The following is a 17,659-nucleotide window of genomic DNA, read 5'->3' as shown; positions in this document are numbered from 1 at the left end:
TTGATTGGGCTTGGACTCTGAATAGTTTGTTGATAAGATATTTTCTGTTGATATATTATACCTTTCAAATATTCATTAGATTAAATCAATTTTAAAGAATATTTGATAGATATTAACTTAATTATCTTATATCCTATATCTTCCAAATAACTAAAAGATTTAGATAATGATAAAATTATTTGGAAGATATTTTTTGTTGATATTCCCAAATTAAATTCAACAACTAAATTTTATCTTTTAGATTTTCCGACTTTCCAAAATTGCATAAATATCTTGAAATTTCCTCTATCTGCACTTTAGCCCCTTCTGAATTTTCCATATAAAATTTGACTTTGGGCCTTGAATTGCCATTTGGACCAATAAAACTTATATTTTCAGCGGCACAAATAAACATTAGAACATCCAAGAATAATTTATGCACTAAAACTCACTTTTTACGTCTCTTTATTTCCCAAAACCCAACAATTCCAATCATCACAAATTCACTTAAAATCAACCATTTAAGCACAATTATCCCATCAAAAATTTGAATTTTAAAGCATAAATGTGGGCATAAATATGCACTCATCAATGTCCATAAACTCTTCACTTATATTGTGAATCATGTCACTGGGTTAGGTAAGTCTTTAAAAAATGATGAATTAAATATTAAAATTCTAAAATTGTTGGAGAGGACTTGACAACTAAAAGTGACTGCTATAAGTGAGTTGATAATGACATATTTTACCATGAATTCAGTAATGAATCAAGAGAAAATGTCAACCCTTCCTTAACTTTTTACCTTGTAAATCCTAGTTTTCTTTTACTTTGTTAAGTGGTTTCACCTTAAGCTCTAATGAGATATTTTGGTCATTAATCCCTGCTTTTATGTGCTTAAAGTAGTCGGAAGAAGTCTATGCATCAAACGAAGGCACTGGAAACCAAGGAAAGCAAGAAAAACAACAAAAATGAAGAACCAGAATTCTACTGAAGCTAGCCCGGGCGCCACGACTAGGGCGCGCTTGAATGCCCCTCCTTATGGGCGCTTGAGCGCCAACTTTACTGACATGGCAGATTTGCCCTATTTAACTCGGAGGCGCAAAGAGCTTTGGATCTTTTGACAGCTAGACGCGTCTTCTCTCATTTGGAGCTCTTGGAGGCGAGCTAGGAGTTGTGGGAGCAGTCCTTCTTCATCCTTGGGTCTTCTTCCTTCTTCCATTTCCACCATTGTTATAAGCTCAATGATTGTTAGTGTTAATTCCTTCTCTTAATGCTTGTGGTGAAGTTGCTACCCATGGCATGATTTTAGGGTTGGTTTGATATTTGGAAATGTTGGGTAAATCCGGAGTTGGGTTAAATACCTAAAGGAAATTTTATCTAGGGATAGAACTAGAACCTTTGGTTGTCTTAAATCTCAATTCTTAAAGCGAAAGTAATTGTTAGCTTTTCTAAGGGATTGGAGCCTAATAAGGAAGTATAGGCTCTCTCTACCAAGGGATTGAGTTTGAGTAATTTAGTAGATTGACATTGGCATATTAATGAAGAGGAGGTGATTCTCTATACATAAGAGTGAAGTAGGTGAAATCATACCGTCAACAATACCATTCCATATCATTTCTAATCTTTCCATTTCCAAGTGTTTAATTATCACAGATCACTTTATCATTTATGTTTCATGTTTACATTAATTGCATAAAAACCTAAAAATATGGAATCATTCTTTAGTCTCAACATGAGTCCCAAAATCTCAATTCCATTTCAATGGTTACATTGTTTGGTAAATTTGGTGAGCATGAACTCGATCTCGAAAGAAAGAAGAAGAAAAAGGAAAGAAAAAGACTCTAGCATTCAAATCTGAAATTTAAAAAGGTATTAGTACCAAGGAAGATGATGACTTCGAAGAAGAAGAAAGCATGGGTCTTATCATCAAAAGGCTGAGCAATGGGAGTCAGATAGGGAGTTCTTCCCTCCGTCAGATGGGATTTATCTTGCAAGGAAATACTTGCATCCATCGTGATGATGTGGGGTACCCAAAGGATGAAGATGAGGACCAGTAGATGGATGACATCCAAGATAAAGCAGGATTGTCTGCACCACCTCCAACCAGTTCCTCTTACTCTTTAGAGAGTCTGTCTTGGTAATTGTCTGATATGTCTCTTCTTCAAGCCTTTAGGGATGACGAAGTATGCTCTCTCCTTAGGAGTCTAGACGATAAGGTCCATGTCTTAGAAGACTTAGTTAACTCTCTAGCTAATGATGACAATGATGAGTTCTAGATGTCCTTCATGCATCCCATTTGCATTTTATTCTCTTCCTATGTTATGTTTCATGTGTTTAATAAAAATGAATAATTTGCCTTTCTTTTTATTGTCTTATTTTAGTTATGACTTATATTCAGGGGGAGTTCTTATATTAAGGAGGAGTTATATGATAGTCATACATAGCTCTTATTTTTAATAATGATAAAAAAGGAAGAGAAATATATTTAAAGAGAACTTAATTTATTTATCTCCTATCCACTAATCCCTTTTCCTAAATTTATGTATGCATTACAAATTAGTACATGTTACAAAAGGCTTTAAATTAAGGGAGTTTTAATCATCATAAAAAAGGAGATCGTTAACATAAAGATGAAGCTTAAGATTTTGGATGATGTCTCAAAGTCAAGTCTCAAATGCTCAAGTTGCAAGAAGATCTTCATGAAGACTTTTTTTTATGTTAAACCTTTTGTAATTCAGTAGTTTTATGTATAAGGAATTATTTATTACATGTATTATGTGTTAAAAAGGTTTTCCAAAAAATAATTTTGTCTTGGAATAATCGATTACCAATCTATGATAATTGATTATCCTTAACTGATTATGACTTATCATAATCGATTATAGCGAGCAAGTATGAGAGTTTTCAAGCATGTTTTTGACCATTGTGCATACATTAAATGCATAATCGATTACCTCAATTATCACATATTAAATAGTTGACAAGGGATTTTTGGAGGAATCCCTGAGTGAGATCTCTATATATTGGAATGAGACTCTCATTCTAAAAGACGAAATATGTGAATTTTGAAAATCTTATTTGTTTTGCTATGTGTTTTGATAGGTGTGTTATAGGGTTTGTGTAACTCTTGTAGTGTGGTTTCAAGAACTTGGTGTGGGATAGAGCATGAACTTTCACGGGAGTTGTGATTTAGTGTTGTTAATGTTGTTGAGTCAAAGTCTGCCATCCTTTGTGAAGATTCAAAGGAGGTGCTCATCCTTTGTGAAATATTCAAAGGAGGTGTTCATCCCTTGTGGCTTTCAAGGAAAGTGAGTTTCATCTCTTGGAGTAACAAGAGAAGTGTTCTAACCTTATTTTCTTTGTGATTGTAACAGTTTCTTGGTTTGTGACAATGGATCGTAGATCGTTAATTCTCATTTAAGATTAGCAACTAGACGTAGGATCGTTGTGATCTTAACCAATATAACATCATTTTGTGCAAATTTTCTCTCTCCGTTACTCTCTTAGTTGTTTTAAGTTATTGCTAAGGAATTTAAATTACAAGAGAAAATATTTAAAGACATGATTGACGATAAGGAACCAATTCACTCCTCTCTTTATTTGTTGTTCACGCTAATCATTCTTTTGCACCAGTCTGACAACCCATTGGCCTAAGAAAGTGTGATATTCATGTAAGAAAGATTTTAAATGTTGTAGGACACTAATTTCTCCTCTATAGAAAACAAATATATTATCAACATAAAGAGTATGAGAAGGAAATTGTATCTCTCGATGGCCAATAATGAGAAGCATATGTCTTTGGAAATAAGCTTTTGAGATGCCCTACCGTAAGTGAAGTAACAAGTCAAACCACCGTTAACAAGAATAAAAAGATGAAAAAATTGTAAAATATGAATACACATCAAAAAGCCTTCATAAAACCAAAACAACCCAACACTTGAATTAAGAAATGCCTAACAAACTTTATTCTCAGTATCATTTATCATACAATTAAAATAGAAAAAAATGGTTTAATTTTTTAATTATTTTATTAAAATTTTCAAATTTTAGAAAAATATTAGTTATTTTTTAGTAACTTTTATGATCAATAATTAAATTATGTATTCTAGTTAAATTTATTTTAAATGATAATAATTATAATAATTTTTCACATAAAAAATGGATAGTCTGATTGTAGAATATAACAAAAAACTAATCTTAGACATACAATTAGACAATATTAAAAGTCAGAAGTTTAGCTTTCTTAATAAAGTTACTAAATCAATATTGTTTTAGACACAGTATTTAACTGTATGTATTATAAATTATCTCACATTCTCAATAGGATAGTAAATTAGTTTACTGACTTTATAAATATCACAATGTAACATTAGTTTATATTTACACTTTATTCAAGTAATAAACAATATACTCTATAGATATTACACTTTATGATTTACCATTTTGAATAGGATGGTAAATCTTTTCTACTCTCTTCATTTTGTGAAAGAAAAGTATATCATGTTAATATATCTAAACAATATACTCTATAGATATTACACTTTATTCAAGTAATAAACAATATATATAATTTTATTTGATATGAAAACTATAATATATAGTTAGAATATTACTTGCACTATCAAACATCGTACTCAATTCAGGAGAATATGTACTTTGTGTTTTATGCATCAAAATATTTAGTTGTATTTTGTGACATTAATCCATAATTTTTAGCATATTATGATTTAGTTGGATAAACTTTATAGATAGTTTTTATACTAGAAGTCAGTTATCCATATAGGTCTAAATTATCAATCCTATCAACCTCTCCTCTTTGGGTAAGAGTCAGTTGGTTGTGAATTGGATATATATTTGCACTGAACATATGAATGATCTTGTAATACTTCTTATAAATGAAAGCACCAAAACCATCTGGTGCAGGAATGATATTATATCTAGTCATTGAAGTCAACACAATCTTGAATGTGTATTACATTTAGTGTAGCTTCTTGAACTTTGAGATGAAAATCCTGAATGGTATTTCTTTCTATTCTAGTTTTTGTAAAGTTTGCTTAGTCACTTTTAGCTTTTGCTTAAAACAAAAACACACGGCAAACAACTAGTGCTTTATTCAAGACATTTTGTACGATGTTCTCACCATCTTATTCAGAGGATTACCTTTGATGATGAAATTGTTCTTTAGATGTCAACAAGATGGAAAATGGTTACCACGAAGGTTTACGGATGCCATATGGTTAATGGAAAGGCTTATGTTAAAACACAAAGTCTAGATCAATAAAAAGAGAGAAGAAAATTTTATATTCTGATTGGTTAAAAACAAACATTCAGTGTCAACTACGAATTCATGAAATTTTTGGAATAGTTTGAAGATCAAATTAATATTACACTCAACTGATAATTACTATGAAATGTAGTATTACATTGGAAAGTTATAATATTTACAAAAGATCAATAAATGTTTCTCTTATTCTCTCTTTTCAGAGAAGCCTCCAACCATTCAACAGTGCTCAAAATATTCTCTCTTTTCAGCAACTCTCGGACACTTAACATCCTTATCCTATTCTCCTTTTAAATTTCCATCAGAGGTTGGAGCTCAAGATATTTGACAGATGGGAAATTATTAATGAAATGGGGGAATCCTACGTTGACAAATTTGACTGCAAAACTATCCCCATTTCTAAATAATCCCAAATCATCATCCTGTCATTCATAAAAATAAATGGCTTCTGTTAGAAACTAGAATCATTTTGAAATCAAAGATTATGCTGCACTCATTCATATATGTTAAGGTTGACATGTTTATAATCTCCATTTTCATGTATGTTTTCTGACAAAAATTCTGAAACAGTTCTCAATATGTGTGTCTCACTAAAAAATGCAATGTTCAGTAAACGAAATGTTTTTTAATTTGAAAAACCATAAAATAAAACAATAAAAAAGTGGAGGATCTAATTAATGAAATGCTTATATATACTATACCTTTGGTATACTTCCTTGATTTGATTTTGAGATAATCTCATCACTCTTTCAAAACTCTATGTCTGCGTCTTCCTCGTCTTCATCATTTTCCATGATGATGCCCATTTCTCTGAACTCTAAATATTCAGAGACAGCTGAAAGAATTACTGTTGACAATGGTTTAAACTTCGACAATAGTTTAAGGGAAGAGGATTAATATTAATTTTTATAGTATTTCCCGTTTCAAAAAGATTTAAAATAGGAAAAGTAATAAATGAATGCATTTGATTAATAAATAATGCCATTAATGTAATAAATTAATGCATGCGTTATAATATTTATGCAATATCATTAAATATGTTACACCAAATTAATGTATATATTAATGTAACATAAATAACCTTAATTCATTTATTTATTTCAAAATATAAATATATGTATACATTATTGGTAAGAAGGAGGAAAATAAGGATTTTAAGAATAAAGTAGTTTTGAGATTTTAGGTTTTTGTTTGCAAATTAGTGTTTTTGAGTGTATATTTTTATTAGAACATAATTGTTATGTTATTTTTTATTTTTATATTTTTGCCTAGAGCCAAAAGGGTCTTTTATCTTTATTTAATTGGTGTATAAATTAATTAAGGGGTGGTTTGGTGTTTAGAAACTCTAGAAACTCTAAATCAAAGAGAAAAAACAGAGAAATGGTGGAGACTGGCGTTTTGGGAGAAGAAGAGAAAGAGCGACGAGAAACTCTTAATGTAAAGAAAGATTGATGGTGTTTTAGGGTTGTAGATAAAGTCTTATGATTGGTCAAGGTATGAGGAAACTTACTTTTATTTGTTTATTGTTTTATGTTATATGTGTTCTTGATTATCTTGATTAATAATCTTTGTTTTGATACATGTGTATATGATTATGATTATATGTGGTTATTGTTGGGTAAGAGTTTGTGTATGAATAGGCATAGGGATTATCTAGCATTTGTGATGAGTTTTCCATATGAATGTAATATGTATGTTTTGTTGGGTTATCCCAACAGAGGGTTTGATGTTAAGTGTTGGGTTGCTAGGTTTCCTTCCTATGTGGAGAATAAGCCAAATAATGTGGATTATTATGTCTCACTTTGTTTTAGTGAAGATAAGTCAGATTATTAGGGCACATTAGAGTCATTTGAAGAGAGGGAAAAGCCCAGTGAGAGAGAAAGGAAGAGAAGAGGTCATTCCCGCATAACATAAAATTGCACTGGTGTTTTCGACATTGTGAAGTAGTTCACCATTGGATCAGATTGATTTTTGAACATTGGGTTCCAGACTTAGGGTTCTTCATTCTAAAAGTTCGGATCGTTAATCGGAGGTCCAGTTTGGCAGTAATCATCCTCCCACCAACAACTTTGTTTTGGAGAATTTCATCAAATCTGCATTGGTTTTTCTGTGGTTGTGAAGTTGTTCACCGTTGGATCAGACTGATTTTTGGATAGTGGATTCCAAACATATAGTTATTCATTTTGACTGTTCGGATCGTCAATCAGAGATCTAGTTTGGGAGCTTTGTTTTGGACAATTTTCATCTTCTTGGTTCTCATTTGTAAGCATTATGCTTAATTAGTTTGGCTCATTGAAAACCCTATTTGGTGTTTTTATCAGAGACTCTTTCACACCCTATTATTGGGGGTATAACATATTGTAGAAATAGATTGGCCTAGTTTTTCAACCAAGAGGAGGAAGGGTGAATTTGTTTTGCTTAATAAAACATGTCTTTTGAAAAATCTTTTCAAAATCTTTAAGCCTTTCTTGGAATGCAAGCAAATAAAGAATGCAAGGAAATAAAAGAAATAAATGATAGAAAGAACAACACCAAGGTTTTTACTGGTTCGGTCTCAATGCCTACATCCAGTCTCTTTCAATGAACTTGAGATAGAAAGTAATCCACTATATAGATTAAGTTTTACAACAAGCAATACAAAGACACTCTCTCAATGTATCCTCATTTCTAACTCTAAATCTGCTATAGTAAAACACAAAATGAACAATCCTCTCTTTGAACCCTCTTTAAGATATCACACTCAAAGTAACTAGAACTCAAAAGTTCTCTTCTTGTCAAGCAACAACAGGGAAACCACAATCTCAAAAGATTGCAAAATATTCTGATCTTCCAACAGTACACATCACAATGCAGATTGATCAACCTTTGAAAATTTAGCAACTCTTCAAGAATCCTTGCTTTGATTTCTTTCCAAAATGATTCTTGATTCTTGGAGAATAAACGCTCTTGCAATATAAGAACTCAACAAACTTTTTCAGATATAAAAGATATTATTCAAAAGTTATTTAATGCATAGAGTTATGCGTCAATTTATAGAAATGGAAACTCTTACGCAAATTAATCGATTACGTTATTAATGTAATCATTTAAGCAATTAACATTACTGTAATAGAATTACATTTAACACATTTAACAAATTAAGCATAGCATGTAATTGATTAAAAAATTAATGCAAGTCATAGCATTTAAAAATACGACCGTTAAGGCAGTTATGATTTATCAAGAAAACAGTTTTCAACTAATGAACATTTTAACCGATTAAGAAAGTGTAATCAATTAATTATAACACTTAAGCAAATTTGGAAATTTTTCACACCAAAACTCATCAATGCACTCAGTAAACAAGTATATGCAAATACACGAGTTTTAATCGATTATCTGCATAATGTAATCGGTTAAAACTTGCATTTTTGCCACTGTTAAGCAAATACTGACATCTGATGAATCTAATAGATTACATAAACACTATAATCGATTAATTCATACAGATATGCAATGTGCAAAGAGTTTTATCAATCTTAACCAATGAATATGCATATCACAAATAAAGTCACATATCACAAATATAAACATGATGAATATGCATGTCATATAGTTACAATCAAATATATAAACAACAACTTTGCTTAATGTCTGCAAGAGACTATTAAAATTTTTTTGTTGTTGTCATCATAAAAAACACATATGGGATATATGTGTGTTTAGCTTTCACATAGCTCCCCCTATCAACACATGTCAATGACTGGATCTGGATGCTTCAAGTGATGTATTATATGTGTTTGAGTATGTTTACATGGGTATGTGATTCTTGAATGCATGTATGATGTGTTAACTATGTTTTCACATAATCTAGGATTGATGTATGTATGTTTGAATGCTTGAATCATGTCCAGGATGTTTTGATTAAGCAATAATCAATTATCATTATTTATAATCGATTATGTACGTGTTGGTTTTGAGTGTGGTTTTGGGAATAATCGATTATCTGGGATGATAATCGATTATCACTTCCTGCGTGATGTTTCTGGGTAAACTTCATTGAGATAATTGATTATCTTAAGTGATAATCGATTATCACAGTGCATTTTGGTGAAAAATGGTGAATTGGATGAAGAATGGATGTGAACCAAGCTTGAGGAGTTGTGGAACATGATGATAATAAGAGATTAAGGTTAGTGGTTATGTTTAGGGTCAGTTTGACTTATGGTTGAAAGTGAAGCATGAGTAAGTGTTGGGAAGTACCTGAATACGTGATTGATGATCATGAAAGTGAAGGATAAGTTTACTTGTTGTACCTCGTAAATCCTAGTTTTATTTGCGGATAAGTGCTTCCTTTGCCTTGTGTGCATTGGCAGGAGATGATCTGTAAGGGAGGCTATAGGTGAGTTGTAGAAGCAACTATGTCGACAGTTACATACGACAGACATAGGCATCTTCTAGTCACCAACAGAATACAAAGGGCATTCATAACCTCCAACCGCAATTAACTAGCCAATATCAACAATTGTGTTAGAAATGAAGTGTTCTCAACACCAAGAGGGGGGATGAATTGGTTGACAATAAAAACAAATGTTTTTTTGAATATTTTTGCAAACTTAGAATGATCTTTAACCATTCTTGTAATCTAAGTAATACGCGTATGCAATGAAAGTAAAAGAGATAGGAAGAGAAAGACAAATAGAGGATTTATACTAGTTCGGCCTCAATGCCTACATCCAGTTTCCCTTCCAATCAATCTTAGATTGAAGGATCTTTCACTATAATCATTTGAGTTTTACAACAAAGGTTTTACAAAGACTCTCTCAAATGTAAACACCTCTCCCACAACAATCAAATATAGAAAGATAACACCTGTATAAAGAACCACACGTCTTCACTGCAAAATTCTTTGAGAACACCTCTCAAAGTACCAAGAGCTCTTCACTCTTCTTCTTGGCCGTACACACAGGGAAACAACACAATCCATAATTTTTAGCATATTCTGAGGAATTTAGTTGGCTAAACTTTATAGATAGTTTTTTTATACTAGTAGTTCATTATGCATATAGGTTTAAATTATTAATCCTATCAACCTCTCCTCTTTGGGAACCATCTCAAGTTGAGTAAGAATCAATTGGTTGTGAAAACAATATATATCTGCACTGAACATATGAATGATCTTAGAATACTTCTCAGAAATGAAACCACAATCGATTATCAAAGGTAGGCACTATGCGAAGTTTACCCAGAATGTGATAATTGATTATCACTTAATTAATTGATTACCAAAGTTTCCCCAATTTCCATTACTGACACACTAGAGCAATTACCAAAGCTTACACTAAAGTGAAAATTTTCATGTAAATAAGAAAAAGAAGACTTGTTACTTATCATGTGATTCCTATAACCTATATCTACCTACCAAATATTTAACCAACATTCTTTGCTAATCTCCACAAAAGTTAAACTTTCAATTGATTATAAAACTCTTAGGCCTACCTTTTAGATGAATGTGAAATCAAATTTCTTGCATGGAGAACTTGTGAAACAAGTATTCATTGATCAACGTCATAGCTATATTAAGTTTGAAAATGAGCATAAGATTTATATGTTAAACAAAGCCTTGTATGGACTAAAAAAGCCCCATGAGCTTGGTATAGTTAAATTGACGCTTATTTTTTGAAGGAAGGATTTAAAAAATTCCTATATGAATACACATAGGAAGGATTTGTTTGGTAAAGATTGGTGATGGAAGGATTATGTTATTTGTGTGTTTATATGTTGATGATTTAATTTTCACTGAAAATGATGGTGTTATGTTTGAGAATTTTAAGAAGTCTATGATTTAATATGACAAATCTTGAAAAATTGCATTATCTCAATATGTGAATGAAATTTTGGACAGATTCACAATGAAGGATTTCAATCTAGTTAGTGCACATAGGGAAACTAGTTTGAAGTTGGTTAAAGAATTTGGAGGTAAGAAGGTTGAAAACACCATTTACAAGTAAGTTGTGGGAAGTCTAATGTACTTGACAGTGATAAGGCTATACATAATGAATGTTTGGAATGTTTGAAAGAGAGATTCTATCACAACAATATGGACTCCTACTTTACACTTTTCAATTTTAAAGTTTACGTGTTATTGATGTCCAAACTTTTCCCATTTTTTTATGTAACAACATATTCGTGGAAAGAAGAATATTTGTTTATCTGAGGACGATACTCTTGGTGCATTATACCAAATTTGTGACATCATTGCAGATAAGCCAATGATGGTTGAATGAGATCCTAATGTATTTGGGAGAGGTTTTGAGATCCCATTTTACTTGCATAGGCAAGAGGTCACAGAGTTTGCGTCTGGAAAAGAAAAGTGGAATATTACATTAATATAACTATGGATGATGTAAGTCTATGAACAATTATTTCTATAAAATTGATTTATATATCAAGTTACTTATATCAAATGTAATTTTTTATTTTAGGTATATGTTTAGTGTAAGTAACAATTTTGGGTACAATCATGTTTATGGTTTCATTGACCCCTAAGTCACTCACAAAGGAAATAAATTTGATAACATCCAAACATACCTCATGAGTTGCTTTAGAAGGGGAAAGGCGAAAGTAGGATCGAAAATGCAATGCGAGCTTGAATAATTAAAAAAAATAAAAAACTACTTTCTATATCAGTTATAATTATAATATATCTAAAAATATTTTTTATTCATTATAAAAATGTTATTGGTCAAGAAAAAGAAAAAGAGATAAACACACACATACATAGACACACACATACAGACACAGACACACACATACAGACACAGACACAGACATACACACACAGACACACGCAGATACACACACACACTAACACACACATAGACATAAACACACACACACAGACACACACAAACACACACACACAGACACATAGACACACACACAGACACACACACACACACACAGACACACACACACACATAGACACACACACACAGACACATACACACACACACATAGGCACAAACACACACACACACAAACACAAACACACACACACAATTTTATTAAATGCTATAAGTTTTTTTTCTAAGAAATTGATAAAATTAATAAATAGATTATAGTCAATAAATGTATTAAACTATATTTTATGTATTTTATTTAATAACATGATAATAAGTGTGATATAAAAATATTGATTTAAATATAAAAAAATTATATCTTAGATATCAAATAAAATGTATAATTTTATATGTGTACATAAATCATGTTGTTTATAAGAGTAATTAAAGTTGTGTAGTAGGATCAAAATCCACACTAATATTCACCTTAACCTACTTGAGAAGGGGCTTTAGGGACTTAGACATTTTTTTTAACCCCACTTGAGAAAATACCCCATAAAAGAGAGTTTTTTCAAAGGTAAATTATGACTTGTCCATGAATCAAGTTAACAACTTGAATCATGACACTAAAGATAGTAATGTTGAATATAATAACTCATCAAGGAAAGAAGAATCTCTTGATCGCTAATAGCTTAAATCCTATATATCACTAGTGCAGAAAAGATCTTTAACGTCACCCTTTAGACATCCGACCCTTGAATATCCAATGTAAAAAATGATTGGTGGCATTTTTTCGTAAATAAAACAACCATATAAACATCTGTTCTGGAGCGAACAGATGTCTAAAGTCATATGGACGTCTGATCACTAGTGCAGAAAGGGGTTTTAACGTCCGATATTATGGCCTTTTGACGTCCGTCGTACGCCCGACGTTTATGTGGGTGACGTCGCTCAGACGTCTGTTGTGTCAGGATGGACGTCTCTGTAAACGTCCGTTGTGTCAAGACGGACGTCTACATGAACGTCCGTTGTGTAAGGACGGACGTCTACATGAACGTCCGTTGTGTCAGGATGGACGTCTACATGAACGTCCGTTTTGTCTGGACGACGCCTATGTAAACGTCCGTTGTGTCTGGACGGACGCCTATATAAACGTCCGTTGTGTCTGGACGGACGTCTATATATACGTCCGCCTCCTCCCCCCTGACGTCTACCTTGCTGAAATGTTTTAGGTAGGAGCTGGGGGGTGGACATCCGTGTGTGCACTGACAGACGTCTATAGACGTCCGACTGTGCACTAACGGACGTCTACTGGGCGTTTTTTTTTTAAAATTAGTTTATTTTTTGAATAAAACCACACCTGAAAAGCAGAAAAATTTCCCAGAACAATTTTGCAATAATATAGAAATGCGTTTTATATAAACAAAGTTCTACTTAATGTGGAGTTCAATCCACTACCAAACTATCAACATAAAACTTAAACTAAAACTAAACAATGTTCAACAACAAATATAACTATTCCTAACTCCATCTTTGCAGAAGATAAGCGGTCCACTCCTGCCTTATCTGTTTAATTGTGTCTTCTGTAATAGGCGATGTAGTCTTGAAGCGCTGCAAAATTCAACAAAGATTCATTATTGTTTCATATATAGTTGAAGATGAATATGATTTGTAATGTATTTAAGGTATACATCATTACCTCATTCCAGTCATCTGTAATGACTGCTCGAATGATGGTCTTAATCCAACACATCACATAGAACCCACATTCCCATGAATCTAGCTGGTGGTTACACTAAAATAACAAACTAAATAGTTAAGAATTTAGATCATTCAATAACATAAATGAAAAGGAAACTATAAATGACTTACAACCTTTGGATACAAAATTTGAACCAGTTGACCACGAGATTTACCAATAACTCTGTACAGATTGAAAACACAAAGTATAATTAATATGACTATTTTATCATAAAAGTTGAAGGTGAACATCAAATTCAAAGTCATTTTTGGAGAAACACTTACCCTTGAAGCATGGTTCTCAACTCAGTTTTCATCCTCCTGTGCAACGAACAAAAAAATATAATTTTACATTGTTTGGGAATGATTACCATCAGCTGCCAGTGCGACCTATCACGAAGGACAAATAGTTATTCAACTAATTAACGAAACTATAATAATAAACTGACCACATATAACAACACCTACCCGTCAATGTATGGCACAAGGTATACGTCTCTTTTTGACTCATCCATCCATGTTTGCAAATAATCTTGTCTGTTTTGAAGTGTGTTACCAGACGGTTGAATGGTCTGAGGTTCAACAAATCCGTACATGGAAGACCGACCTTGGTCTACAACGATTGTGTCCATGTACCTAAAACAACAAAGTTAAGTTGTTAGAAACTATATAACAATGTAAATAAAAGTAATATGAAAGACCAAATTGACTAACTTACATGCACCACAGCTGAATGATGGAAATATTCAACATCCTGTCTCCCCCAATCACCTCCAATGCATCAGAAAATGTGATATAAACTGGCACATGTGGGGGAAGACCAAATACCCTCAAATCCCAGTAGAGTTCTAATGATGCTTTCTTCAATCTGGGTAATTTTGTCACTAACTTTGATAGAGGATCATCCTCCGCTTCAGCCATCTCATCATCTTCATGTATGACTGTATCATGAATTGGCTGCTTCTGAGGACGTGTGAACTGAAGATAAGAATTTACGTCAAAGCTTTGTCAACAATTATATGAAGAATAAACATAGAAATACTAAGTAAAAGACATTATACCTGTGGAGTAGCGATGTGGGACATGATCAATGCTCTAGGCCATGCAATAAATGATCCTATGGCCTCCCCCACAAAGTTAATTTCTGGAGTGGGTACAGGCACCTGAGCCTGGGGATCCCGAACCTCGTCAATGGTCACACGCACGTGCTGGGGTAATATGGCAACACCATGAATGGTTCCCCTCCCTCAAGCACTCGTCCGACAGCCACAATGCGTGGGGATCCCCATCAACCAACAGCTCATATTGACCGCTATACTGAGTGGGGTCTACAGCAGAGCATGATCCTTTAGTGCTGACACGAGGTGGTGTGGGAGTTTCATCGACCCCCATGTTGCCTTGCGTCATGGAATGCAGCTTTTCTTCAAGCGCTCTTTGTATTTGTTTTTGTTCTTGTAGCTGCTCCATGAATCGTTGCTCCATTGATCTCATGCTTTGGTTGAGTCTTTCCTCCCATTGAAGATCCATCTGCCTCAGTGTCTCCTGACTCATTGATTGGGGGGTTTTCTGTGTAGGGCCAAAATAGTCACGAAGACCAATCGCCCCAGGAACTCCACGTACACGTCCTGGGTGCTCGGGCCTTCCAATGGCCGTTGTCAGAATGTCGTCCCTACCTTGGCCAGCAAATGTGCCCTGAGTCTGCTGCTCAACCAACTCATCCTGCACATAAAAAAACCAAGTTACTTAGAAGACATGCTGTGATAGATACACAATCAAATAACTGCTTATAATTTGAACTTACAATTCTCTGTGAGATCAAGGCAGCTGAGGAAGATGTCATGTTCCCATCAGATTTAGTCCGAGCAGCCTTCCACAGCTCGTACCTAGCAGGTGCAGGTGCTAGGTCGGGCGACTCAAGTCCCAAGGCATCGGCTCTAGACTTTCTCAGTTTCTTCTCCAGTTTTGCATATCCACCTCGTGATAACAAGTGGGGTGCGTCGTTTAACCTTTGTCTTTCTTGGGCGGCTAACCTTTTATCCTGTGAAACCATGTATATAAGTAAGTGTAAAATCATAAAAACTCAATGAAAGACGATCTTAAGAAACATACCTTCCATTCCTCAGACTCTCTAGATGCACGAAACTGCATCCAATCCTCCTCTGTGAAGGTATAATGCTGAGATGGATTTTCATGTTGTCTATCTCCAAAGACATATAGTCGTGTCAGCCTTGTCTTGAAATCCCTCCATCTTATCGCTATATGCGATAACACTTTCTTTCTGATTTGCATTGTGTTTGGAATATCAAAATGTTGCTGTTTAAAACAAAAAACTTGTTACCAAAAGAAAACATAACAGATAAGTATATCACAAATTGCATGAAGTCTAAACATACCTGAACATCTTGCCATAAGAGGTTCTTGTCGACCTCTGGGACGTCATCCCAACATGCATGAAGGATAGAGACATGACTTTTTGCTAACTTGCCCAGATAACTCCTAAACCTATCAGCATTTGGCCCTGATGGATGACCTGATCTGGGGTCAATGTCAACATGCCTCCTCTGACCATCCACGCGTCCGGATGTCACATCTGCCACTCGGGTGACGCCTCGTCCACGTCTGCTCTTTCCCGATCCTGAGTCTGAGGCCGACATACCTGAAAAATTATACAACGTTAGTAATAATTCAATTATGATGAACATACATATAAAGTCAATAAAAGTGAAAATATTAACCTATTAATTAATTGTTTTTTCCCAAATGCCTTCGTTGTGATCACTACGAATTGCCTGCATTACATCGGCAACGTCATCAACTGGGTCTTCAGTGGGTCTACATGCAACAGATGTTGTCTCAAGTATATCAAGAGAATCGTCATCCTCATGTCCATGCATGTTTCTACCTTCTAAAACCACTGACCATTTGTTATTCGATGGATCACTTACGTAGAATATTTGTCTTGCTTGACTAGCCATGATAAATGGTTCATCAGTGTAATTCATCTTGTTCAAGTCTACCAATGTGAAACCAAGGTCATCCATCATGACACCAGAATTTATATCAACCCATTTACACTTGAAAACTGGTACTCTAAAAGTGACGTAATCAACTTCCCATATTTCTTGTATTATTCCAAAATAACTGATGGATGCTGTGATTGGATTTTTGTCTTTAGAACTAGCAAAGTGCACAGCCTCAGCTTGTAGTGTGACGCCACTATTTTGAACTCTGCTTTTGTCATCTTCTACCTTTGTCTGAAACGAAATATTGTTTATATAGTACCCACCATATGTAATGACCTCTGTGTTCGGCCCACGAGATAACCTCAATAAAGTTTCAGAAACATGTGGAGTCGCATACATCTTTTTCTTAAACCATCCCAAGAAGGTTTTCACATGTTCATTAAGATGCCATTTTTCACTCATTTTTGGGTTTGCTGCCTTTATTTCATTAACGTGGTCAGAAATGTAAGGAATCACATCAACAGTGTTGTTTAAGACGTACAAATGAGCTTGGTCAATTTCTTTTCTGCTAACACTTTGAATTCTCACACCTCGAACACCCTTACCTTCACATTTTCCTTCATTTTTGCTCTTGGGAAGACCGACGGGTTCACAAGATGGCATATAACTTGAACAAAATTCAATGGCTTCTTCTGCAACGTATCGCTCTATGATTGAAGCTTCTGGTCTATACTGATTCTTGACATATCCCTTTAAGATCTTCATGTATCTTTCAACTGGGTACATCCACCTTAAGAAGACCGGCCCACATATTCGAATTTCTCTGACTAGATGAACAATCAAATGTACCATGATGTCAAAAAAGGAAGGTGGAA

General features: G+C 33.8%; 1 long non-coding RNA gene across 1 annotated transcript; it reads right to left on the bottom strand.

The window, feature by feature from the left end:
* Window positions 1–15,929: 15,929 nt before the first annotated feature.
* Window positions 15,930–16,452, bottom strand: LOC148199498 (uncharacterized). Its single transcript, XR_015785815.1, has 2 exons — window positions 16,215–16,452; window positions 15,930–16,134 (listed from the first exon to the last, which is right to left on the bottom strand). It is a non-coding gene; the product is annotated as an uncharacterized LOC148199498 (long non-coding RNA).
* Between the last annotated feature and the right edge of the window lie 1,207 nt (window positions 16,453–17,659).

The sequence above is a fragment of the Vigna umbellata genome, chromosome 4, assembly GCF_029865625.1.
Source record: "Vigna umbellata cultivar VRB3 chromosome 4, Vumbellata_1.0, whole genome shotgun sequence".
Classification (NCBI taxonomy): Eukaryota; Viridiplantae; Streptophyta; class Magnoliopsida; order Fabales; family Fabaceae; genus Vigna; species Vigna umbellata.
This window is presented reverse-complemented; position numbering and strand designations above follow the sequence as displayed.